The 26,908-nt window shown below is 43.9% G+C and overlaps 1 protein-coding gene and 1 long non-coding RNA gene across 17 annotated transcripts in view; one reads left to right on the forward strand and one right to left on the reverse strand.

Moving 5' to 3' along the window:
- LOC147015767 (uncharacterized) overlaps window positions 1-26,908 on the forward strand; it is a 239,677-nt gene that overhangs the window by 144,502 nt on the left and 68,267 nt on the right. For 7 of the 16 annotated variants that reach the window (XR_015049843.1, XR_015049839.1, XR_015049840.1 and 4 more), the window contains one exon: window positions 21,578-21,647. The exons of the other annotated variants lie outside the window; for them this stretch is intronic. The gene's annotated coding sequence lies outside the window, so the exon portion shown is untranslated. The remainder of the gene's footprint in view (window positions 1-21,577; window positions 21,648-26,908) is intronic. 16 annotated transcript variants of the gene reach the window in all.
- LOC147015768 (uncharacterized) overlaps window positions 1-26,908 on the reverse strand; it is a 41,824-nt gene that overhangs the window by 4,713 nt on the left and 10,203 nt on the right. The window contains exon 2 of the long non-coding RNA XR_015049851.1: window positions 21,561-21,618. This is a non-coding gene — a long non-coding RNA (uncharacterized LOC147015768). The remainder of the gene's footprint in view (window positions 1-21,560; window positions 21,619-26,908) is intronic.

Here is a 26,908-nt window from a genome sequence, read left to right on the forward strand (position 1 = left end):
TAAACATTTCTTTAAATATTCTTTTGGATTCATACGTGGTCAAAATCTAAACAGAGCTAAAGAAGAACCTGGGACCTTTGTCTGAAAACAAAACTCATAATCTATTATCACATGTGGTACACTAATTATGGTTTGTTGACTGTTTTGGACAGATTGGAGACGAGCATGTGATTTACATGAAGTGATGGTTGATGGTTGTTATGTTTTTTCAGCAGGAATGATAAATCAATCAACGCATAATGTCTTGCTAAAAATGCACGTTCTCCTTGCCAAAGATGAACATAACGTCACAAATGTTTCTAAACTAACAACACTTATAAAATTGTGCTTATAGAATGAAAAACAAAACAATTAAAACAAGAGTGAGAATTGCTTTGGAATACATTCTCCTCCTGGTTTTTAGGGATGTTTGGAAGGTATAGATTTGTTTGCGTTTAACGCACGCTTGAGCCAATACCAGACCCCAAAATGAAGAAGAAAAATAAACTCTTAACCCACCATGTTTGGGTCTGTTCGGCAAAATAAAAGGAAAAGCAATTTTCATTGACTGATATCTTTTGTGGACCAGAAACCAATAAAGACAAGATAACAAACAGGAGATAAAATTAAGTGCATGCTTTAGTACATGCTCGAGCCAATACTGGAACCAAAATGAAGAAGAAGAACCTAACTCACCGTGTTTTGTTCCTTTCTCAGCTTTTCCTATTTAATATTAATAATAACCCGATGTATATACATTATACATGAAGCAAACACATGCATACAGCATTTTAATTTTTTTTGTATACATTGTCAAGGCTCATATGAGAGCGAACACACAACGCACAGCAAGGAGGGCATGAGACAATAGGGGCAGGAGAGGGAAGGACAAAACAGTGGGGAACAGAGACATTAGGAGATCTGTGGATGGGAAAGGGATGGGACAGGGTACACAAGATGGACACTACAGGGACTTTGAGGAAGGAAAGCAGGGAATTTGAAGGAGGTGGGTTTGGGGTGGATTAACGGGGGTAGAAAAGGTCGAGGTTTTGGATGGGGGAAGATAAGAGGTGGTGGTGAGGCCTAAGTCACATTTGCCACGGTGGCCATGGGGTCTTCAAAATCTACGGCCACCAGCAATTATACTGCGGCCGCAGTATTTCCACGGTCACACAATGTAGCAGTCACATATGTTTTTATTTTTCGGGGAGCTGCACGGCGTATTTAGGCCTAAGTCACATTTGCCACAGCGGCCGTGGGGTCTCCAAAATCTACGGCCACTTGCAATTATACTGCGGCTGCAGTATTTCCACGATCACACAATGTAGCAGTCACATATGTTTTTATTTTTCGGGGAGCCGCACAGCGTATTTAGGCTTAAGTCACATTTGCCACGGCGGCGTGGGTCTCCAAAATCTACGGCCACGAGCAATTATACGGCGGCCGCAGTATTTCCACGATCACACAATGTAGCAGTCACATATGTTTTTATTTTTCGGAGAGCCGCACGGCGTGTTTATAAATTGTGGAGACCGAAAACGTGGGGTTGCCGTGCGGTCTTTGATTTGATGTCGCACGGTGACCTTATGGCGTTCCTGCGGCGGCCATAGAATTTTCAAGGCAGACACAAGGTGCCTGCAAGGTGACCGCAGGGGGACTGCAGGGGGACCCTAAGGCGAACATGCGGCCAGATGGATGGTAACGAGTGGGTTCTTTTTTTAATCAGTTATTTTGTTTCGGCTTATCGAATTGCTACGGCGAACGTAGAAATGAAAAAAGTTATAACTCCGCGTTATAGTTCCACGGCGACCTTACGACCTGTAAAATATAGCCAAATGGCATCGGGCCACCCTGAGGCCACCGCAGAAAATCTGCGGCCACCTCACTTTTCTGTCAATTCAGAGGGCATACAGCCGCCGTATCCTCACCGTAGAGCAAATGTGACTTAGGCCTTAGGTCTTAGAAATTGTGGAGGCCGAAAACGTGGGGTTGCCGTACGGTCTTTGGTTTGATGTCGCACAGTGACCTTAAGGGGGCCCTGCGGCAGCAATAGAATTTTCAAGGCAGATGCAAGGTAGCCTCAAGGTGACCGCAGGGAGACCGCAGGGGTGCCCTAAGGCGAATGTGCGGCCAGCCGGACGGTAACGAATGGGTAAATTTTTTTTTTTTTACCTGTTTTTTTTTTGGCTTGCCGAATTGCTACGGCGAACATAGAAATGAAAAAAGTTATAACTCCGCGTTATAATTCCACAGCGACCTTACGGCCTGTAAAAGATAGCCAAATGGCGTAGGGCCACCCTGAGGCCACCGCAGAAACTCTGCGGCTGCCGCATGTTTCTGTCAATTCAGAGGGCGTACGGCCGCCATATCCTCACCGTAGAGCAAATGTGACTTAGGCCTGAACAGCTGTTTTGAAGGCCTGGAGGGAAGAATGGGATTGAAGAGAGTGTGTGAGTTTCTTCCAAAGGTGGGAAACGGAGGAATGAAAGAGTGAAGGTGAGCAGTGATTCGTGATTTTGGGAGTTTTACCAGAAGAGGGTTGCTGGCAGACCTTGAGCACCCAACGGAAATATGGGTGGAACATATCGCAGACAGAGCAGAGGAGGGGGGGGGCGAGACCAGAGAGGAGATGGTAGAAGACAGAAAGACCACCGACCAGCCTGCGGTGAGAGAGGGAGAGGCCCAAAGACTCAGCCTCACTGCGAGAGATACCAACGATCCTAAATGCCTTGGTTTCCACAGTGTGAAGCCGAGAATGGTGAGAGGCAGGAGCACCAGCCCAGAGGAGAGAGCAATTATCCATCAGGCTGTGGACGAAAGCTCTGTATGTGGTCAGGAGCTCAGATAGGCTGAGGAAGGACTTTGCATAATGGAGGATTCCAAGTCGCCGACCAGATTGGAAATGTGGCTTTCCCAGGAAAGATCATGGCAGATAGTGAGACCCAGGAGATTGAACGAAAGGACTTCTTCCAGAGGAACTCCAGAGGAATGAAAGGACATATTGAGAAAGCAGATTGGCGGGGGTTGGGGGGGGGGGGACTAGCTTAGGTGTATGGAAAATACATCGTGGTTATACTCTTGGGATCATTCCAATTTCACTGGGCCATGGATGAACAGCCAGGCCTAAAGACCTGCCGATCTGTGCTGTTTCATGCAATGGTGGTGCATTACTGCATTTTGTCGGTGTGGGGTCAGGCTAGCTCTCCAGCCAATGGGTGTAAAACACTGGGGTGGAGTCAGGGTAGCTGAAAAAAGACCAATGTGTACTATGTGATATTTTCTAACTTTAAAAATGGCATAACCCTGTGAAAATTGACGAAATGCTCTGAAACTCGAACTTGTTCTGTAACTTATCATAATAAAGCTATGTACCAAGTTTCAGTGGAATGTGTTAAAGGGTATGGGGAAAAAAAAAGTCTGAAAACCACAGGTGGGATGGACTGACAGACTTAGAGCAAACCTAAATAGTCCCTTTCAGTGAAACCAGTAGGGGACTCATGAGCATAATAATCATGTACCAGTTATGATTCAATATATAATTCATATACATTACAGGATTTAAATTGTATTTCGTATACAGACTGGTGTACTGATGCAGTAACCTCTTATTTGTACCTTTCATTGATATAATTATTGTTTGCTAAATAACATTTAAAGTTGATTTTGTGGTCAGCCTTTTAGCCTAACTTGTTCTTCAAGGGACAGGAAAGGCTGTTGTAATCCATCTGTCAGTGACTTTATATAAGTGTCTGTACTATGATATACTTCAATGCATACATGGTTCGATCATTCTTCGATATACTGTAATCTACATTCCAAGACTCTGCATTATTAAATGTTGTCTTGTTGTTTTGTTATCCAACTTGTTATTTAATTTTTAAAGGTCATGTAAACTCCTTCAAAAGCAAAAATATATTCCTTATTGAAGATGTTTAATTTATACAACCTATGAACCATTTAATTATTATGTACACATGCAGCACATAATCATTTATTGCCTCATTAACTGCACCGAACTCTCACTCACCCCGTCCCCTCCTACCCCTCTCCAACCCCTCAAACTCCAACAAACTTAAGTCCTGCAGAGATTTTAAGGCCTCAAATAATTTGCTTTTCTATAATGAAAGCTATCAATTAAATGACATAAACTAGAACGACACTCGGGAGAGTGCATACCTCCGCCAGGCTGAACAGTTTACATTTTGTATCCCACTGATAAGTAGGATCTGAATCCGGACCTGAACCAAAATCTAATCAGTGTGATCTTGTAACCTCCCCAACTCATCCACCAAGTTTGTTATAATCTCTCCAAAACTTTTTGAAATCTCAATATGTTAAGCTTTCTATCGTTTTTGGCCTCATCTCTCATTGGTGATGAATCGCACAAAAAATTTAAAACTTTGAACTCATATCCGGATCCGTTTCTTCACCAAAATTTAATCAATTCATCCTTGCCACACACCCAACCTGTCCACCAAGTTTTTTCAGAATGCATCCATAACTTTTTGAGATATCTCACAACTCACAATGCATTCACTTTCAATATACAACCGGATGTTTTTTGATTTGCTTCAAGCAGGTATTTTGTCCGGTAATATTTCTATACTCGGTGGCATACGGTGGCAATAACAATAAAAGCATCAGATGCTGCAAACAAATGTCGAAATGTCACCTCCTAGGTTATTCACCTGGCCACTACTGTTCATTACAGGCTTACATATTCACATGGTTATCTGTTATATTCATCCTCTCAGCCTGCCTACGGTTAAATAATAAATAAATAAAAGTCTGTTCCATAATCAGTTCCTTGGGCTCCACCATTTGGACAGCAACCATTCAGACTTCAAATCAGTCTGATGAGACGTGTCATTTGCAAGAAGGTTGTCCCAGCACTTTGCAATTCCATTTCCAGGAATTAAAATCCTCGTATACTCTCGGTCAAGGTAAGAACATCACTGCCGAAAACTTCAAATGGGTACAGAATTATCCTGAAAACACGTCGATTTTCTTTCGCAAGCACCTCATTCATTTTAAACGTGATAGGAATTTGTGAGGATAAGGAACTAACATAATGAAACAGAAGACCAAGAAGGAACCCAAAGAAGTAAAGAGCAAAAAATGGAGTAATCAGGAGGAACGTGGATAGGATTCGGGTTTCAGCCGCGACTCTACAACCCTCAAACCCATCCAGGCACGGCAAAATGATTCTTACAGAAACATTACCTTTAAAACCATCACCTGGAAAAAAAATCCTTAAAAAAAATCTGAACATTGTGATATAATAATCAATGAAATAGCTATTTCAGGTCAAGTCAGATTAGATCTGTGACTTGCTAGAGGTACCATGTAAACCTGTACTAACCTGTGTCATGGTTGGGTTGTCAGTGACTAAACCGTCTCCCTCACCAGGTTTTCTGGTGAGGAGGGAGCATGATATGGATACTCAGCATCATTAAAAACAAAACCTGTCAAAGGGCGGAGGAGCTCCTCGTGAGCTCATCCGTATCTAGTGCCCAACTGTGTCTGCGGACGTCCTCCTCCAGTTGGGTTACTTTTTATAAGGAGGTTGGTGGCAGGATTTGTACTCCGTCCACCGTAAAATCCTTCACTCCGCAAAACACAAGAAAAAAAAAGCCTTCGGAACCTCCACTCCGAGATGATAAGAGGAAAACCACGGGGTAACCTTCTCGGGTCAGATTGCGGTAGTATGTCGGGGTGGTGCTGAGTGTCATCCACCAGACGGCGGTCTCCTTGGGTTAACCTGAGGTGGTCCCTTTGGGCGGGTGCCTGGAATGTCCTATCCAAAAGAGAGGATGATCACCTGTCTGTTATCATCTGAGCTCAAGCATTTGAACATCGGTATTGCAGCTCTCTCTGAGGTTCGGAGACCGGATTGTGGTGAGATCATGGCAAATGGTTACACTTACTATTGGTCTTGTCACTCTGATTGTGACCATGCCCAAGGAGTTGCTGTAGCTATGCCCAATTAGCTGACTCCAATGATAATTGAGCTAACACCGGTTAACGAGCGTATGATGAGACTTAGGATTCATCACTCCTTCGGTGTCGTTTCCCTGGTCTCTGTATATATTCCAACTGAGGCGAGTGATCTCACCGTGAAGGACGCATTCTACGCCACGCTCGAGTCTGTGATTGATCAGTGCCCCAGCCGAGACACTCTTCAAGTCTTGGGGGAATTCAGTGCATCGGCTGGAATGGATAGGGATAGTTATGATATGTGTTGGCTCTCATGGGTCGAGAACAGTGAGCCAGAATAGTACTGAGTTCCTTGACTGCAAGAAGTCATGGACTTAGGGTGATTGGTTCATGCTTTCAGCACCCACAGACTCATCGCTCGATTTGGTATTTCCAACGCTGGTGGTGTGACAAAGGAGATTTACCATGTGCTCGTTGATGGTCACCGAAGGATGATCCAGAACTGCAGGGTCCAACAGCGTGCTCAGATCCTCAATACCGACTACAGGCTTGTGGTAGCAAATCTGAAATTGTAGCTTAAATCCAAGAGAATGGTACTATCCCAGCCTCGGCTCGATGCTGGCAACCTCAAGGATGAAAGGGCAGCTGAGTAGTTTGCAAACAGGCTGAGTGGGGATTTGGATGGGGAGGGTTGTGGGGGGTCTCGGTGCTTTGGAGAATCTTGAAGAGTTGTGGAGTGCCTTCAAGACCACCACCATCCTTGATGTTGCCAGTGTGAGTCTTGGAACTCACTGGAGAATTAAGAAGAATTTTGTCTCTCAAGACACACTGGATACCCTTTATGAGAGTTGAAGGGCCAGTCTTAATGGCAGAGCTGAGCTATTCAGGGCATTGAGACATAAAACTACACATGTGCTGAGCATGGACAAGGAGGCTTATGTTTGAGGAATCTGTGAGGGGGTAGAGCATCACCTGTGGTCAAGCGATTCTCGTCCTCCTTCTCAGGGAATTCGCACATTGCGTTCATCCAAGCCCGTCCCTCATTGAATTGCAGTTAGAGCAGAGGGTGGTGGACTCTTGACAGAGGAGTCCGAAGTGAAGGCCCGCTGGGCTGGTTACTTTGAGCAGCTGTACCAGGCTGATCCACCAGCTGTTGAGTTAGATGTCAGGGGTGTTTACCATCCCTATTGCTGACCCTCCAATCAACTGTGATCCACCTTCGTTTCTGGAAACACGGGCTGTGGTGAACCAGTTGAAATGGGGCAAAGCTCCAGGGATCTGTGGAATCCATGCTGAACTTCTCAAGGCTGGTGGAAATGCTGCACTCGTGTCGTTGCGTGCAGTTCTGTGCTCTGCCTGGAACACAGGCATCATCCCAACTGCCTAGAAGAGGGGCCTTGTTGTCCCTCTCTGGAAAAGGAAGGGTGATCACCAGGACTGCAACAACTACCGAGGGGTGACACTGCTCTCAGTGCCGGGCAAGGTCTTTGCTCGGATAATTCTCGATAGGTTTCACCACCATCTGCTTGAGCACAAGCTCCCAGAGCAGTCAGGCTTTACACCAAAGAGGTCAACGATTAACCGTATCCTTGCCCTTCGGGTCCTCACCGAATGCAGACGAGAGTTTCAGCACAGGGACTGGTTGCAGCCTATGTTGATCTCTGTTCAATTCAGTGAATCGTTCGAATCAGTGAATCGGGATGCCCTCTGGAGGATTCTTGGTCTTCGTGGGGTGCCACCAAAACTGATCAATCTGATGTCTGAAATAAACTCTGGTACTGAGGGTTCTGTGAAATGTGGTGAGACCATCTCCGACTTATTACCTCCGCCAACGAAGGTGAAGGAGTTTATGTTTTCACCCCTTTCGATCTGTTTGTTAATTGCCAGAATCCTTCGGATTTCAGCAATTATGTTGGTCGGTTGTTTGTGTCATTCTGTGTGTCTGTCTGTCTGTCTGTTTGTTTGTGTGTTTGTTTACCCTGTAGCAGCCACACCGTTTCAGCGATCATGACCAAACTGGGTACAGACGTCGGCCATGGTCCAACTTAGACACTTGTCGTTTTGGTGAATCTAGGTCAAAGGTCAAGGTCAAGGTCACCAAAAAACCGAAATTCTTATTTTCACAATAACATCCACTAAAATGGTCGTATCAACTTCAAACTAAATCCAAAATGTGAATCTTCCAATTCTGCATCCAACCATATGTCTCATTGGGGTGTCACACCCACATCCTTCTTAGCGGTCGGGGGGTCGAATGTCAGGGGGGGTCGGGTCAAAATTTTCAAATTGCCATTAAAACGCCTTTTCAAGCTCGATTGACTTCCAAGTTATGATCATGACCAAACGAAGTGCTATAACTCATTAAACAGTAGCATCATCGACTTATAAGAACCAAATTGATTTCCCGGTTTTTGTTTTTTCAGAGATCATGGAGATATGACAAAGTTTGACATGACACGTGCTTTTGACACAGTCTGGCACCCTGCCCTACTCACCAAACTCTCTTCCCATGGTATTCAAGGCCATCTCCACTCATGGCTCGCAGACTTCCTCTCCTGTCGCAGTCAACGTGTGGCCCTAAATGGAGTTCTCTCATCCCCTCTACCTGTGCAGGCTGGAGTTCCTCAAGGTAGCGTTTTGGGCCCTGTTCTTTTTCTGGTTTTCATCAATGATCTCTCGGACTCTCTGGAAAATCCTCTATTTCTCTTTTCCGACAACTCCACCCTCTGCCGTACCATCTGTCATCCCTCAGACCGGCAAGCAGCAGCTTCTTCGCTCACTGCAGATCTGGATAAAATCACAAACTGGTCCAACACGTGGAACATGTCTTTCAATCCAGACAAATCTCACACTCTCACTATGTCTCTTCGAAAGGACCGTTTACAAAACCCCCCCCCCATCCACTTTCTCAACAATCCTCTGGAAGAAGTCTTTTCTTTCAAGCTTCTAGGTCTCACTATCTGCCATGACCTTTCCTGGGAAAGTCACATTTCCAACCTCGCCTCAAAAGCCAGTCGCCGACTGGGAATCCTCCGTCGTGCTCAGTCCTTCCTCGGCCCTCTTGAGCTCCTGACCACTGACAAAGCTTTTGTCCGTAGCCTGATGGAGTACTGCTCTCCCCTCTGGGCTGGTGCTCCTGCCTCCCACCTTTCTCGGCTTCACGCTGTCGAAACCAGAGCATTTAAGATCATCGGCATCTCCCGCAATGAAGCTGAGTCTTTTGGCCTCTCACTCAATCACCGCAGGTTGGTCGGTGGTCTTTCTGTCTTCTACCGACTCCTCTCCAGCCTTGGCCCCCCTGCTCTCTCTGCGATTTGTCCCCACCACATTTCCACAGGGCACTCATGGTCCGCCAACAACCCCCTTCTGGTAAAACTACCAAAATCACAAATCACTGCTCATCTTCACTCTTTCATTCCTCTTTTTTCCCGCCTTTGGAATAAACTTCCTCACTCTATTCTTTCCCATTCTTCCCTCCAGGCTTTCAAAACAGCTGTTCACCACCACCTCTTATCTTCCCCCATCCAAATCCTCGATCTTTTCTACCCTCGATAATCCACCCAAGCCCACTTCCTTCATTTCTCCTGCTTTCCTTCCTGAAAGTCCCTGAAATGTCCATATTCTCTTCGCCATGTTCCCCGTCCCATCCCCATCCCTCTCCCTTCCACAGTTCACCTAATGTGTCTGTTCCCCACTGTTTTGTCCCTTCCACTCCCGCCCCTCTTGTCTCATGCCTCCTTGCTGTGAGTTGTGTGTTAGCTCTCATACGAGCCTCGACCAAGGTATACAAAAAAAAAAGTTATTACAGCACTTCCTTGCTCAATGAGCAATTTCATTTGTTTGTTTGTGTGCAGGATATCTCAAAAAGTTTTGGACGGATTCGGATGAAAATTTTTGGACAGGTTGGGGTGTGACAAGGACGAACTGATTAGGTTTTGGTGAAGACCTGGATACGGATCCGACGAATAGGATATTAAAATTATTCTTCACCATTGAGAGATAGGGCCAAAAATGATATATAGCACGATATCTCAAAACGTTTTGGACGGATTCGGACGAAACTTGGGGGACACGTTAGCTGTATTGCAAGGACGAATTGATTCGATTTTGGTGAAGATCTGAATCCTAATCTGGATATGAGAATTATTTAATATTAAACTGATTCTTCACCATTGAGAGATGGGGCCAAAATAATACATCGCTTGATACTTCAAAATGTATTGGGCCTGATATGTTCTCGTGGATCAGGCATTGCATGGTGGAGGTATGGCACTCTACTAAGTGCCCTTCTAGATTCCAGTTGTTACTGGCATTCGTCAGGGGTGTGCACTGACCCCACACTTTTCATCACTTTTATGGACTGAATTCTGGGAAGGATGTCAGAGAGATCATGCTGCGGTGCATCATTTGGGAATGTCAATATCTCTGACTTTGATTTCGCAGATGATGCAGTCATCTTGGCAGAGACTCTGGATATCCTTTTGGGGGCCCTCGAGGTGCCGAAAGAGGAGTCGGAGCTGCTGGGATTACGGGTTTCTTGGTCAAAATGAAGATCCAGACTTTCAATGACACCTTGGACGCTTTCCTTGGCAGTGATATTCATATCTCTGCTGGCTGTGAGCCAGAGGTTAATAAACCTCTTTGTCAGGCCTGGGGAGTCATGCGTTCACTGGATCATGGGGTGTGGCACTGTCAGTACCTGCGCAGGAGGATGAAAGTCCGAGTCTTCAGGTCCTTGGTGCTTCCAGTCTTGCTCTACGGATGTGAGACTTGGACTCTGTCCAGGGATCTGAGACGGAGACTTAATTCCTTTGGTACCAGGTCTCTTCGGAGAATCCTTGGCTATCACTGGTTGGACTTTGTGTTGAACAAGAGGTTGCTGAGACTCAAATGAGATTTGTTACCTGCATAGTGCGTGAGCATCAGCTGTGGCTGTATGGACATGTGGCTCGTTTTCCTGATGCTGATCCTGCTCACCAGATTCTCTCAGTGAGGGAGCCTCGTGAGTGGAGGAAGGCAATGGGCCGACCACGTTCCTCGTGGTTGCAGCAGGTTGATCAGCATCACAAGGAGATGGGATGGGCCAGGCATCTGCCTGGGAGATGGCCAGACGGAGGCCACTGGAGTTCCGACGGAAAATGGACACAGCGACATGCTGCTCAGGCCATGCTCCCATACCTGACCTGACCTGAAATAGCTAATGAATATTTTGTTTTATCATTGGCCATGGTTGGAAAGGTGGACAAGTGAGTACTTTGTTCTTGTGAAGAATGCTCATTTCCCTGATATATGTTCAGAGTCAGTGTTTGTTCTTGTAGAATACACACTGAAGAGACATTACCCCTCAAAACATGCAAGATATGAAGATTAAAGATCAAGCAAGACTGAATAATATTGAAACACCGAAGAAGGTGTTTTTGCACAACAAATACTTTTTCATTAAATAAAGTACGGACACAGAAAACATTGTATGTGCTAGTTATGCATTAAGTTTGAAGACTGCACAAAAAGTAAAAGCATTTTCAGGTGCTGCATTTGTAAAGGAATATATCAGTGAAGTGGTAAACGTGAAAAAAGTGTCAATAAAAAAGACAAGACCTTCATGGCATTAGTTGCTCACGTATAACCATGCCAGATCACATTGATCGATATCGCTGGTGATATTGAGCAAAGCCTGAATAACCGCAGCAGAAGATGTGAGACCTTTTCACTGCCTCTTGCCGAAAATACTGATATAACTGATACTGCTCAATTAGAAATATTTGTAAGTGGAGTTGATGCAGAGTTCAGCATTACTGAAGAAAGGTTGGTTCTGCAAGCTATGAAAGGCAACACAAATGGAGATGACACATTACAAATGCTGAAATGTACTCTAGACAGGTTTTCATTGAATTTTGAAAAACTATGTGGTATTTTAACTGATTGCACACCGACTATAGTGAGCAGTAAGGTTTGATCGTTCGAGTAAAATAAAAATAAAAAACATCCCTGAACATTGATACATCTCAACTAGTTATCTTCCACTGTATTATACATCAGCATAGTTTGTGTTCAAAATCTATCAAAACAAGGAGAAAAAGATATAAAATGTCACAGCCACTGTGGTTTTCGTAATTTTGCTGTATGAAATTAAAGGGCGAGTCCATATTTTCAAGATGTATGTGTATGCGCAACTGGCTTGAGTGGTCATGTGATATACAAGAACATTTGTGACATGTGACAAGTTTGAACAAAATCGGACCATGCATGTCTGAGAAATGATTGGGGAAACTTTTAAGGAACAAAATGGCTGCCAGTCGGCCATCTTAAATCTGATCTCGAAAAAAAAATTGACGTGCTTATGTAAGCCATCATTCGTTATCTGTGTGCCAAGTTTGAACAACATCGGTAAATGTATGGCCGAGAAATGGTTGAGGATGTGTTCGACATCGGGCTTTTTATAACTAAAATGGCCACCAGTCGGCCATCTTCGATGATATCGCGAAACAAAACGATGTCTATATATATATATACCATCATGTGCTATCTTTGTGCCAAGTACAAATAAAATTGGTCCGTACATGTCCGAGATATGGTTGCGGATGCACGCACATATGCACACGAAAATCGGATCCAAATCCATAATCTCTCGTTTCAGACAAAGTCCAATGGGGGGTAATTAAAGATATAATGTCCTCAGTTATTTCGTGCATTAATTTTATTGACTTAGCTCGAGGACTTATTCTGAGACAATTTCAAGCATTCCTGAAGGATCTGAAGATCTCACCTACTACTGCGAAATATGTTTGTTTCATAAGGGAAATATGCTGAAATGCTTTTGTGATTTTGAAAGACGAAGTGCTTGTGTTCATGCAAATTAAGAGAAAATCAGTTGCAGAATTGAAAAGTGATTGGTGGCTTTGCAATGTTGCATTCTTAGTGGATATTATAAGATACTTGAACGAACTGAATGCAAAGTTACAAGTTCAAGGTCAATTGGTAAATTTATTGCACAGTCATGGAAAATAATTTCAAGCCAAACTTTGTTTGTGGAAAAGTCAGTTAAGAAAAGACATCACCTGTGACTTCTCATTTCATTAACCAACCATCATGAGAGGGTTGACAAGGTGTCTTATGCAGAAGAGTTGTCATCATTGAGCATCACTTTTTCGAAGAGATTCGCTGACTTTAGTGTTCAGCAATCAAGTACAGTATGCAGATTTTTGCTTCATCATTCTCTGCTGTTGTTGACTATATTCCAGAACTCTTGCAAATGGAGATTATTGAACTTAATTGAAATGATGAACTCAAGCTTAAGTTTAACAACGTGAACACAGTTGACTTTTACAAGGCTCTCCTACTCAAAGAAGACTTCCCGCAATCGTTGGCCTATGCGTGGAAAGTTGCTCCACTTTTTGAGAGCACTTACCTCGATGTGAACAGTTTTTTTCTCGCTTAAAGTTCACAAAGACGAAAATACGATTAGGTTAACACAGAAACACCTTGAAAATAACTTAAGAATAGTAACAAGTATTCTGCCCAACATGGAGACTAGTTAAAAGGAAGCAATCTCAGAAGTCACATTAGGTATGGTACTTTAAAATTGCTATGAGTACTTGTATGAGAATATTATTAGTATGAGTATATGATTTCCTACACTGCTTTTGTTTAGTTTGCATCAGGAATCAGGATGTTTAATTGCATTATAATAATTTTTTGTACGTGCAGTAACAGGTCAGAGTGATTAATTACTTATCTGCATATGTACTGTTTAAATTACTAACAAATCGCTAAGCATATATCCGGCCTACAACAAGTTTAACAATAGCTATCATGGCCCTCAGATGATGAAGGTTTCTCACCTCTGCTCCATATATTCAATAGTACGTAGTCTTGTGGTATAAACCACTGATTTCATGTATCCCCAAAGAAAAAAGGCATAGCATTAAATCTGGACGACGTGAGGGCCGTTCTATTGTCCACGACGTCTTATCCACCTCAAAGGAACACTCTCCAAAAAAGAAGAAAATTAAACAATATTTCTTATGATTCCAGACTTTTGAAAATCCCTGTATACTCCTCAAAAAAGTAACAAAGGTTTTGAGCCCTGCATTCTTTTTTGTGTTCTTATTTTGGTTGAAGAGGACGAGCACAATGATCTGTATACTCCCTAAACAAATATGATGTCGGTGGAAGCCAAAGTTATGTTGCCATGCGAACATATGGCTGTCTGAAATGAGCATGCAAATTGGCAACGACACCACTCTAAAATTATCAGACATGGTTACATTTGCAGAAATGGTTTGAATAACGTTTGTGACCACCTTTAACCCCAAATACAAGCTTTTACACATTTCGTCATCAACCAAATTAGACGATCCAGCTCTCGTTGTTGGATGTCATGCCATTCTTCAACCAGGATCACTTCCAGTTGATAAAGAGAATATGGGTGGACTTGGCGGCCATAAACACGCATGTCCCTTGAATGTCCCAAGTTTGTTCAATCAAAAATATATCCAGAAATCCTACAAGCCAGTCCATGCAAGTGATGTGGTCCTGTCGTGCAGCAATAACAAGTGAATGGGGTGGAAAGGCATCATCCATAAAGATAAAGTTGGGACTTTGCCATTGGGTCAGAGGGATGACTATGGGCAAAATTATCTCAACCCTGTATCTGACATGAGGAATAGCACCCCTCTGAATGATGACAAGATCCGTTTTTCAGCCAACTTGAACTTGAAGAGCAGCCCCTGCTATCAGGACGTCTCCAACAAATCGATCATGCATTGTTTGCAGACATGCGAGTCATGCATTTCTGAACAGAAATGTGAATCCGCAGTTTATTTAACAGCTAGTTTAAAAGTTGGTAATTTTTTTTTTTTGTGAGGAGTTACAGTATCAGCATATAATGTATCGTCTGCACTGTCTTCAACAAATTCTACATCATGGAGGCAGGGCAAAGAATCACTAATCATTTCCATGAACACATTGATTGTCAGAACTAATAGCACGGATGTCATGATAGTTCAACACTTCAATCTCCCCAACCATTTAACCTAACGTACATGACTGGAATTTATGATCTACAACCCGAAGAACCAAAATATATTTTCAATGTTGGCACATCAGCACCCTACTGAATTAAAAACATTTTTCATTTCGTGAACTTTATTCCAAGGAAGGCATTTTTTAAATCACTCGAACATTTATTTTTGTTATATTAGATTTTTCCCTATTTTTTTCTTTTCTCTCTCTCCTCTCGTTTGACCTACCTGCATTTATTCTCTTCAATTTTCTTTTGTTGTTATAATCCATCATCAATGGTGTAACTCTCTTTGACCCTTGATCATTATAGTCTTTAACCCTTTAATTTTCAAGCTTTATGCAAGTCTATGTAAATCCTCCCACCAGTCACATTTGAACATTGTTCTAGTCATTGATCTTTGACCTCTGACCTTTGATCTTGTCCCTTCCTTTAGAAACCTCCCTCCACCCAAATTCCCTCTTTTTGCTCTGACAAAGGGCAAATGCTTCAAACATCAACCATACTTCATTTCCCAGGATGGTAAATAAACTCTAATCAACCATTAGTTGATAGAATCTATTGTATATCTCATTAATTTGTCCAATATTGTAGAGTGTAAATAAATGATTACACTGGTCTGCGTCATTTCAGAGGTCTAGGTTTTCTCAACGGTCCTTATATGTTTTTTGCATGCTGAATTTAGAAATGTATCTCATTTCGCTCAATCAGGTCAAGTTTTTACACAGAAATGTATCTAATTTCGCTCAATCAGGTCAAGTTTTTATTTTCTCAATTTTAAGAATATCTCAATAAAATATCTCAATTTTAAGGAAAAAAAAAATAATCAAAATTTTGTTTTTTTAATTAGCATTTTTAAAATTCAAAATCATACTTACATTGACAGAAAATGTACAAACTATATATAAAATGATGCACAAGTACCGTTAACATGAAATTCAACATTAAAAAGACGAAGGAAAACAGCGACTGCTGGAGCGACTGAAGTTGGGTGTTGCCAGAAACAACGATTTATCTATATTTTTCAGAAATTGAAATGAAAGTAATTGAGAAGGCACTTTCTTCCACATTAAGTGTACTTGTGTGTCATTATATGTATAGTTTGTACATTTTCTGTCAATGTAAGTCTGATTTTGAATATAAAAAATGCTAATTAAAAAAACAAAAATTTTGATTATTTTTTTCCTTAAAATTGAGATAGCTTAAAATTGAAAAAAACTTGACCTGATTGAGCGAAATTAGATACATTTCTGAATTCAGCATGCAAAAAACATAAGTGAACCGTTGAGAAAACCTCGACCTCTGAAAAAAATATTTCAAATGCAGCCCAGTGTTATTTAAGTGTATGTACTATACCAAGTCAGCATTTAATTTCCCAAAACTAAGAGCAAATTACTTTTTGGTGGAATCATTTGATTTACCAAGGAAGCTTAAGATCATGCATACAGGCCACATGAGATAAAGGCAGCTTGACTAGATTTCTTAGGAATGTGACATCGTTATTAGAAATAACTCTTTGTAAGAGGATTTCTCTACACTGGAATTGAGTGTCATTTCAGCTTATCTCAGCTGTCATTCAGTCTCGATTAGAGTACCTTGTGCAGGATTTAATGTGGCACTATATATACAGAGGATTGTGCATACATTTTGAGGCCCCAAAGGAAAAAGCTCAAAAGAAAGGCTGTAGTTCTTGATTAGATATGCAACACACATGTAGCAATGCAATTTTATAATAATTTAACTGTAATCTTTTTCCCTTGGACTGTGACATCACCATGGGGAACGTATATGAAATTGCTCTGCATGGTTCATGGATCACTTACTGCTAATTGCACTTTGTCAAACGTGATGGAAATAGTAGATATATTCATCATGTAGTGTTTTTCTGTGGTTGATAATAAATATACAAACAAAGGACAATACAAAATACTAGTATTCTTGTCGAGAGAGCAATCCTCAATGAAAAACTGAAAAGCTGAAACATACAATATGTCTAAGACTGATGCTTAAAATGCAAGCTTGCACACTTCCCTTTAGGGCTAATGTCTTTGGGAATTAATAGAAATATCTCTTTGCTTCATATTGTTGCATTGAATTTATGGAAATAAAATAGTTATGAAATGTCTATGACAAACCATCCAGATTGGAGAAGGATGAGAAGACATACTGTGAAAAGGAACTTTTCTCATTTCCCATGATCACAAAGGCTCAATAAGCCTAAAAGGGTACATATATAAAATCTTCATGGAAGGCGAAAAGCAAACTGCAGGTCCAAGCCTGTCTTTTACTTTCCCGCAATGCCAATGATGTGACTGTCGTGTTACAGTCTTGCGAGATGATATACAATGTCTTACACTGCTCTGGCTTGTATCAGCCTCCACCTTGCCAAATGATAAGAGCGAAATCCTCTCTACATCGATGTTTCATGAGAAGGACAGCAAGGATTTCTCACACAACCTCAAGTCTGCAACTCTTCTGATAGTGCACTGGTGCTTTGGCCATCAGTGTGATCGGGCTGCATTCAAAATCATGATGCACCTCGCATTGTAATGTACCGTGCCTCATGTACTGTATGTGAATCATATCTCCCATTCCCTGCTTTCCATCTCTTGAAACTGTTAAGGTTTTATTAAGACCGTATACTGACTGACAGGAAAACTGGACTAAATGCAGTGTGCTGGGATGTACCTGTGTTACGAGATGGCTTTTCTTATGAGCTCCAGCAAGTTGTGTTGAGATGAGAGGGTTGGTGGACATAGCGAGAGAATTGCAACCTGAGATTATGGATTCCATGTGCCTAAATTCTTGACATGCATGAGATGAATTTAAATGCCACTGAGAAATGTGTGCGTATGTTGTAGCTGATTTCAGCCTGCTATTTGTCCTCCAATACCAATGTTACTTTATGTAATTTATTTACAAAAAAAACAATTAAGTCTTAAGTATCAAACTCAGAGAAGTGTTTTAGCTTCAGAACTCTCATGAACTTGGGAAAATTCCATGGGAATTGTTCTGTAAACGCAGTGGAAAATAGAATAGCAGAATGAAGTCATGCGTGTGTCGCTGGTAATAACAAATAGCCAGATGCCTGCAAGGAAGGACATTTTGCCTTCCAGGATTGCTCCATATGCTTTTGGGATGGGCCAAGTTATGGATCCTAATGAAAGTTCTCCCAGTAATATGTTGCACATCCAAACTGTTTGGTGAACTTTGGTGCCGAAAGAAGGTTGGGCCACTTTCTAAGCATCCCAAGGGCCGTGGTTCCCAAGGTGATGTCTGAAAAATTCACACCGTCTTAACACCCAGAACTCATGAGTGTTCACGCCTTTTGCACTGTTACAGTGAACTGTACACATAATTCAATTTAATTCCTCATTAGTGAACGATTGAGTAGAACTGCAACGAATTTTGAATAATGTGGTTCAAACACTTAAGTAATTATTTGACATCCTTTCATGTCATATGCCACTACAATGCCAGAAGTGCATTGTGTTTTGACATATGTCACACAAATCAGGTTATCAGTTACTGCCAGCTCTTATCTCTTGCTTCACCATGACAGTTCAACCAAACATTAGGCTGCACAGGCTGCAGCTGCACCCAAAGATGCTGAACTCTGGGGGAAAGCTGATATTTATCAAAGCTGCCTCCATTTGAAAGTCTCAATTTCAAACATGTGCCAGTGGGATATTTAAAGCTATGTGGAAATCATGCCACAAAGCCATACTTTAGTTAAAAGTACCGTATACACTTTGCAAGCTATATGTTCCAGGTGCTAATGAGCAGTGCACTATTCTATGTTCAAATTAGAGAGCTCATATAATACAATACCCTGCGCAGTGTTCAGGTATATACTTCAATGTTAATAGCATAATGATTTTAAAGATTGTTTTAAAAAAATTCGGGACTTTAGCATTACTGAAGCAGTCTTATACATCACCGTTATACATTGTAATAAGACGACATTGAGTCATATTCTAGGAGAGGGAGGCTTTATTGATCACCACAGAATGCAGCATCAATCGGCGTTGTACGTAGCCATATTTCCTTCCTTCCATATGAGTGCTGCTTCATCAGAATGAAGATTACCGCACTGCGGTTGCAGGCATGGAACAGCACTGATAAACCATTTATACCAGTACACTGGTACTCATTTTGCCGACCTCAGAAGGATCCATCCATTGGAACCCTAATCTGTGCAGAGCCTTGATGCTGCCGAAGCAGTCTCCTTGGCTATTGGGCACAATCCTGGATGGATCACCACTCAGACACAGTATACCAGCAAGCTGGCACTCATTTTGCTGACCTCGGAAGGATAACAGGTCGAGTTAACCCCACCTGGTATTAATTCAACAACTGAGCGGGATTTGAACTCAGGACCCTAGGATCCCAAGCCCACCACCCGAGCCACTACGCCAACACCAGGCTTATTTGCGGCCTCTTCTTCACCCGGATACTGCACCCTCTCACATGCCACACCTACTTCCCAGGGACTGCACTTTTCAGCTTCAATTACATACACCACCTTATAGAACACATCTAAGTATGAAACTGCAAAACTGTAGGTTCTTGCAAGTATTATGAAGGCGATTTGTGTTCTATAGTGTTAAAGTATATAATTCAATTTTATTTTTGGTTCAAAGATGTTTAAAGGCATTTGAGTAAATTAATTCTGGGTTTTACCCAGGCTTGCTTGGCCCAAGAAGCGGCCTGACCTGGTAAATGGAGCATCTGTTAGCATTAGCGGTTCGCAAGGCCTGCGGTTGATGGTGTAGAGAAGGCATTTGAGTCCACTATACCTTGTTGGTCCTACAATGATTATACAATTCCTGTAGCTTTGCTGTCGTCACTGCCATAAACAGTGATAATAAATTGAGAAGGCCATGGTGTGTTTCAGAATTTGTTTCAACCATTCTAAACAGCCGCATAATTATCTTGATAGCTACAGAGTACCTCATTGTAAGTTGCTACTCGAGAAAACAGAAACACCTCGTCATTGAGTAGCAATCGCAAAGAGTCTCAAACAGTAACAGATGGTAAAGACTAAACGGAAAACATAATGACAAGTGATGGAAGCCCCATCAAAACCCTCTTGAAAAAGAGTTGTAATTTTTTCAGAGGGTCTTCTCCATCATTCCTGACCTTGGTGGATAGTTGTGACATTGCAAATTCTGAGGAGGTGTGAACAACCCTCCAAATAGTCCAACTCGTGCTTGCATAACTCCACAAAATATAACTTTTATTCAAGGGATGGAAATTTGCATCTGTCATATCACTTAAAGTAAGGTCTATAAAGACTTGCTGTTGAAGTGAAGTTTATGCAAATTTTGTTGAAGTGGTGGATTTCCTATCTCGCAGACTTATTTTGTATGGCAAATATGGTGGGCAGCATCGTGTGCCAAAGATGCGTCAGGGAGGATGAGTTAAGCAGACGTCCTTGGAGTGTGAGGGTAGAGTTGCGGGTGGCAGTTTCATAATAGCCATTACGGAATGGCAAACCTTGTAGCAACAATTTCGCTCGAGCTATGATAGCTGAGGAATATTATAATGAGCGCGATTAGATAAAGAGGTGGGTAGAGAATCACGATGCTGATGGTCTTGGTCACTTTTCAGTTGGAAATAGTTGCATTTGATATAACTTGAGACTGTGACATCAGTTTTGCATATTAATATTTTACTAATGAGCATAAATTTAAACAAGCAACATATTGTAAACTAGTGCTTTTTGCATAAATGTGGAGTGTAATCAAATTAATTTTGACAACGTATGCAATTTCAATTTTCGCTCGATCATCCACTCATTCATTCATTCTTCTTTTTTCACAATATATGGTATTACTATTCCGACTCAGAGTCCAGTATCGACTGAATCGACAGCTCAAGACTGATACCGTCCAGGTTGTAGACTTTTTTGTGACCTACAATGCCACTATCTTCAACCAATTTTCTTACTGATGAAAAATTAAAAAAATTAAAATTAAAAATTAAAAAAATTAAGCTTGGTGTTGGTTTAGTGCTTAGGGTGGTGGCTTGGGATCCTAGGGTCCTGAGTTTGAGCCCTGTTGGCTACTGAATTAACACCGGGGGGGGGGGGGGGGGGGTTGACTCAGCCTGCCATTCTTCTGAGATTGGCGAACTGAGCACCAGTATCCTGTACTGGTAATAGGGGCACTACAACAGCGGCATAGACACGCCCCTAACCAATGATGCAACCAGCAGCCAAAAAGGCAGCACACAATGGGAACTGATGAAAAATCTGCCAATACACTTCTGGCTTCACTTCTCTTCAACACTTTTCATCATTGGGCACCCGGTAAAGAAACAAAGTAAGTCACGAGATCTCCTTGTTAACTTTATTTTTACCTGTGGGAAAATTACAATATATAAAACCAGGAAGGAAAAAAAATTGAGAGAAATGCAGTGGAACAGTTCCATAAACCTGAAGGTCTTAATATGCTCAAGCATTGTTTCAGAGTTAAAGGAGGCAGAATATAATAACACTGTTCAAAAGTTTAAGGAAACCTGGACCATAAATGATGCACTTTGTAGTATTTCCCCACAAGGTATATACTTTGATCTCATTTGTATAAATGTGTTATTTTGTTTTTTCTTGATCTTTTACCTCTGCTGTCTTGGCAGTGTTTTCTCCTCGAAAATGCTCCACCTTGCCCACTGCAGCCCTGAACATGAACGAGCAGTGATGATGAAAGTGAGCGACATTAAATAGAACTGTGGAAATTCCAACAAAAGCACTACCACTACTAACTACTACTACTTATACACGACTACGACTACTACACTACTACTTATAACAGCATTGCAACAGCCCCAATTATTCCCACATTCTTGTCTGACCAGGAAGGGGAAGGGGATTACTTTTTTGGCCCAACTATTTCACGCACAAGCTGGCCAAGCGTGACATTTCACTGGAGGTGTTAGGAATTTGTAATTACCTCCAACACCGAAAGTGGATGGAGGTTATGTTTTCATGACTGTTTGTTTCTCTGTCTGTTTGTTTATCTGTCTTTCTGTGAGCAGGATATCTCAAAACGTTATGTGTGGAGGCGTATAAAATTTGTTGGGCAGGTTAGATGTGTGACAAGGATGAATTAATTACATTTTGGTAAAGATCCGTATCCAGACACTATAAATTTTTCAAGTAATTCTTCACCGTTGAGAGATAGGGCCAAAAACGAGATATAGGAAACCAACAAGTGATGAAACCGGTCTGGCAGCTGAGTGGAGTGTGTAGCATTGGGATTCTCATACATGCACTACTTGTGAATGTCTGCAGCTGAAGAGGAACCCAGGTAGACTTTGAAACAGCAAAGGGCTGATGTTCTACAGCTTTTCTTGGTTACTTTATACAAATGTCTTTGAGAAGAGCACAGGAGTGTGTGTGTGTGTGTGTGTGTGTGTGTGTGTGTGTGTGTGTGTGTGTGTGTGTGTGTGTGTGTGTATGTACATATATATATACTGTATATATACTGTATATATATGTATAAAATATATATATATATATATATATTTATATATATATATATATATATATATATATATTTTATATATATATATATATATATATATATATATATATATATATATATATATATATATATATATATATATATATATATATATATATATATATATATATATATATATAGATACATATATATTTATATATATATATATATATATATTGTTGTGGTTGACGAAATTCACAAACCACCATTCAGGTCCCTTAGGTGAGATATCTCTGTAAGTATATGTGTAGTTAGGCACAAACCCGTTGTTTCGAGGGAATAAATGTCATTCAGTCGGGCTGCGACTCTTCAGGATAGCCGTTTTTCTTTTACTATCTTTATTTTGGACCAGCCGCCATTACTACCACCACCAACCACAACGCCGCTTCACAACAACAACCACCAACCACAACGCCGCTTCACAACAACAACCACCAACCACAACGCCGCTTCACAACAACAACCACCAACCACAACGCCGCTTCACAACAACAGCCACGACCTTTACCGTCACAACTCGCCACCATCGCATCACCGTCATTCCCACGCCACTTGCGGGCGCCGATGCTGGACTCGTGCGGGGCGCGCACCGAGCAGCGTGTTCAGAGACATCACAGACTTTCCGAAGAAAAACGGATCAAAAACGACTCACGCCCACTTCTGTTCCGTCCTATCGGAGAGCGTGGGGCGATTTGGCCCCGCCTCCAGGGCGTTGGAGTGAGGTCGCGATATGCAAATTCATGGATCAAAAAGCATTCACGCCCATTTTTCCTCGGTCCAATGGGGAGCCAGTTGGAGGTGAAGGGTCGGAGGTAAAGGGTCAAAGGTGGGGGGGCGAAGCCACGGGGGATATAAACGGCCGCGCTCGCCAAACAGAGTTCGGAGGGGAGAAGTCAAGAGTTCGAGTTGAGAGTGGTGCGTTGGAACTAGTTGTCGGTGGAGCTGGGAAGAAGAGTCAGGGTTGGGAGGGGATAAGTCAAGAGTGAAGAGTTGGGACGAGCCAAGAGAGGAGACGGAGAGGGCGATTAGACGGAGCTGTGGAGAGGTGGCGGCGGCGAAGGCGGACGAGGGGGTGCTCGCGTCGGTGCCGGGAGCTGCAGAGGGAGAGGCCAGCAACGCGACCGAGGTCGAGGAGGAGACGCTCGTCGCGGGACCCGAGACAGGGTGATATCCTCCTCCCCCCCGAGCATCAACAACCCCCTCCTGTTTCCCCCCGCGCTGAGATAGTGCGACAAGGGGGCCCCTTTCCCACTCCCTACCAGACACTGTCCGCGAGGCCCGCGGAGTTGAGGCGCCACCGCCGCTCTGCGTCTCATCATCAGACGGGTAGGCCCAACACGGTCTCGGCCCCAGGCCCGCCTACCCCCCTCATCCTTGAGGGTGGTTCTTTCCTTTTGCTTTGGGAATATGTGTTGTCGGCGCCGTCTGTGAAGTAAAATTGTATAAGTGTTGCCGTGTGCTCGGTAGTCGGATAGCTCTGCATTGTGTTTCTCTTTTATATTTGCTTTTTGTGTAATATTGTGTTTCTTCTCCTTTTACATGTGCTTTTGGTGTAATTGTATATGTGTGCTTCCCGTTCATCGCGAAATAAATGTGAGTTATGTTGAACTGTTTTCCCGCTTCGCTTCGTCTTTTCTTTCATTGAATCTCCATCTTGCTTCACGTAAAGGGTTGGTCGTGGGCTAAAACGCCCGATGATTAATCGAACCGTCGAGGCCGACGAATAACACCGCTCGGTTATCCCGATAGTACGGAACGGGTCGCTTAAAGTGGCCCGTGTCCGAAGTCGACCTGCGGCGAGGTGCGATCGCCCGGTCTACCCTCCGTGTGGGTACTTAGGTAGGTCGAATTTGGCGAGCAACCCTATCCCACGCGGGGGCCGATTGGCACGATCGTGGTGAGACCGAAAGGTCCACCCGTGACTAGTTCCCGGCGTTAGTCCGAGAGGGTCACGACTGGATTGTCCGTCCGGTGGGCGACGTGCCGCGATTCGAGTTACGTGGCCGTCCGCACGCCGGCGGGCGCGAAATCCGCAACACTGGTGTCAGGTCGTGCGATATAAACTCATCGCCCTCCTCGCGGCACTGGTATCGGAGAACGGGAAAACGGGCTCTCCTGTCTCCAATTAAATTCACGGGAATCGGTCCAGGGGTGAGAGGAGCGACCCCCGATTCCCTCCAAATTACGAGCGAGCTAAATTAACCCTTTAAGAGAAGCAAGATGGCGTCTCAAGGCGAGCGGGAGCCGGGGGTATTAGAAATGGATGTAGAATGTGTAGAATCCATGGCTCAGGATGAAATCCCCGTGCAGGAAATGTTGGTTGTACAGGAAAACGAACTCGCCCAACTGAACCCAGAGCCCGAAATGGGTGCGGCAGCGGCCGCGGTGTATGACACCTCCCCTCCCCCTCTCCACCAAAACCCTTCCCCAACCCCTGCCGAAACGGCTCACCCAAGCGCACCCGACATGGCCCAGCTATTCACCATGCTGGCAAAAATGAATGCGGAAATGACAGCGAAGATAAATGCGGATATGAAAAACGAAATGAAAGGCATGAACGAAAAGATGGATACAAACGCAAATGAAATGAAAAACGAAATGAAAGGAATGAACAAGCAAATGAGGGAAGAAATGAAAGAGCTGCGGGGTGAGACGCAGAACATGGGCCGATGCCTGCAGGCGGGCATGAAGGCCGTTAGCAGGGAGCTTAAAATGGCGACTCCACGTGTAGGAACGAACGAGCTGGGAGGGGTGCAACGGCTGACAGGCCCGCGGTGGAGGCGGGTGAAAAATAATTCGGGGGGCGTGTTGGGCGAGGGTCGTGACGATGACCGAAAGGGAAAAAATTAAATGGGGAGACCAAAACGTGTGAGACGAGACACGAGGTGACGACAAAGGAAATAAAAATAGTGGAGACAAGGGAGGTAAAGGGTGAAGAGTTGGCAGAGACACGGGAGATGGGAACGATAGAGGGAGGACTGCACGATGAAGACGGGGTAAGTGACGCACACACACACACGGAGGTAGTGGAGGACAATGGGGGTGAGCTCGCGGACTGGGTGGAGACCCAGTGCGAGCAGCTGGATGGCCTCCTCCAGGAACGAGGGGAAGGAGTATGCCCCCTTGAGGCGAGTCACGACCAGGTGAGTTCGGTCGTGCTTTGCGAGGTTGAGGGGACGGGTGCTGTGGACAGGTGCACGGAGAGCTTGGGGGGTATAGAGGCCCCGGAGACCCTTGTCGGGACACGACTCCCCAGTGTAGTTGTCCCTGTGTGTGTGGTGCAAGGTGTGAGTGCGTCCCCGTGTGTGGAAGCGACCCCGTGTGTAAGTGGTGTGGTGACGATGGTGCCGGAGTACGTGCTTCCCAGCACGCCGTGTGTGGATGAGGCACCGTGTGTGGAAGAGGCCGTGTGTGTGGATGAAACGGCCAGTGTGGATGAGGCACCGTGTGTGGAAGAGGCCGTGTGTGTGGATGAAACGGCCAGTGTGGATGAGGCACCGTGTGTGGAAGAGGCCGTGTGTGTGGATGAAACGGCCAGTGTGGATGAGGCACCGCGGGTGAGTGCCCCCGCGTGTGTGAGTGAGGAACGGTGTGTGGATGAGGAACCGCGGGTGAGTGCCCCCGCGTGTGTGAGTGGTGTGGTTTGTGTGAGGGAAATGGCACGAGTGAGTGGAAGGCCGCGAGTGAATGGAGCACCACGTGTGAGTGGTATGGTTTATGCATGGGAGACCGTGTGTGTGAGAGAGCGGTATGTAAGGGAGATGTCGGTCGGCAAGTGTGAACATGCAGCCGCGTCTCCCGGTGTGAGTTTAATGGTGAGGTGTGTTAGCGTCGTAACACGCGGGACTGCGTGTGTCGAATGGCGACGACGGAGACATGTGAAGAAAGAAAGCCGAGTTGCGGCTGTAGTTGTTTCGGGGACCGTGCCGGGTTCACCCAGCAGTGAGCACGAGGTCCATGCTGTGCAACGCACGAGGCCCCCACGTGCTCGCTTGCGAGAGTGAAGTCCCGGTCCGGAAACGCACGCGGTGGATTTGCCGATCCCGCGGACGGACAAAGTTTAGGCAGGATTATGGATTTGGACCGGACGGGTTCTCCACGCGATCGTGTGTGTTAAGCTCCAACGGGCAAAGCACATGTGTTCGCGTGGGGAACTCCTCGAGACGTGGGGCTTGTGTTTTTTTTTATGCGCACGGTGACGCCATGCCTGCACGTGGGGTTGGAATCCGGCAGGAGGGGTATCCCTGCCGGATAGTACCGTCCAAGGAGGGACGAGGAACACGTGCAGCTGCATGACGTCACGGGCAGGTGGAAAGTGCGCGAGCTGTGAGTTGCCGCGCTGGTGATGCGCATGAAAAAAAACAAAAAAAACAGCAAGCCTCACTTTCGGGTGCACAGGATTCCTGGGCAAGGGGTGGAAGACCCCCTTACCTGGGCACAGGAT

The sequence above is a fragment of the Eptatretus burgeri genome, chromosome 12 (genome assembly GCF_056783735.1).
Source record: "Eptatretus burgeri isolate ZD-2024b chromosome 12, Ebu_testis_v1, whole genome shotgun sequence".
Classification (NCBI taxonomy): domain Eukaryota; kingdom Metazoa; phylum Chordata; class Myxini; order Myxiniformes; family Myxinidae; genus Eptatretus; species Eptatretus burgeri.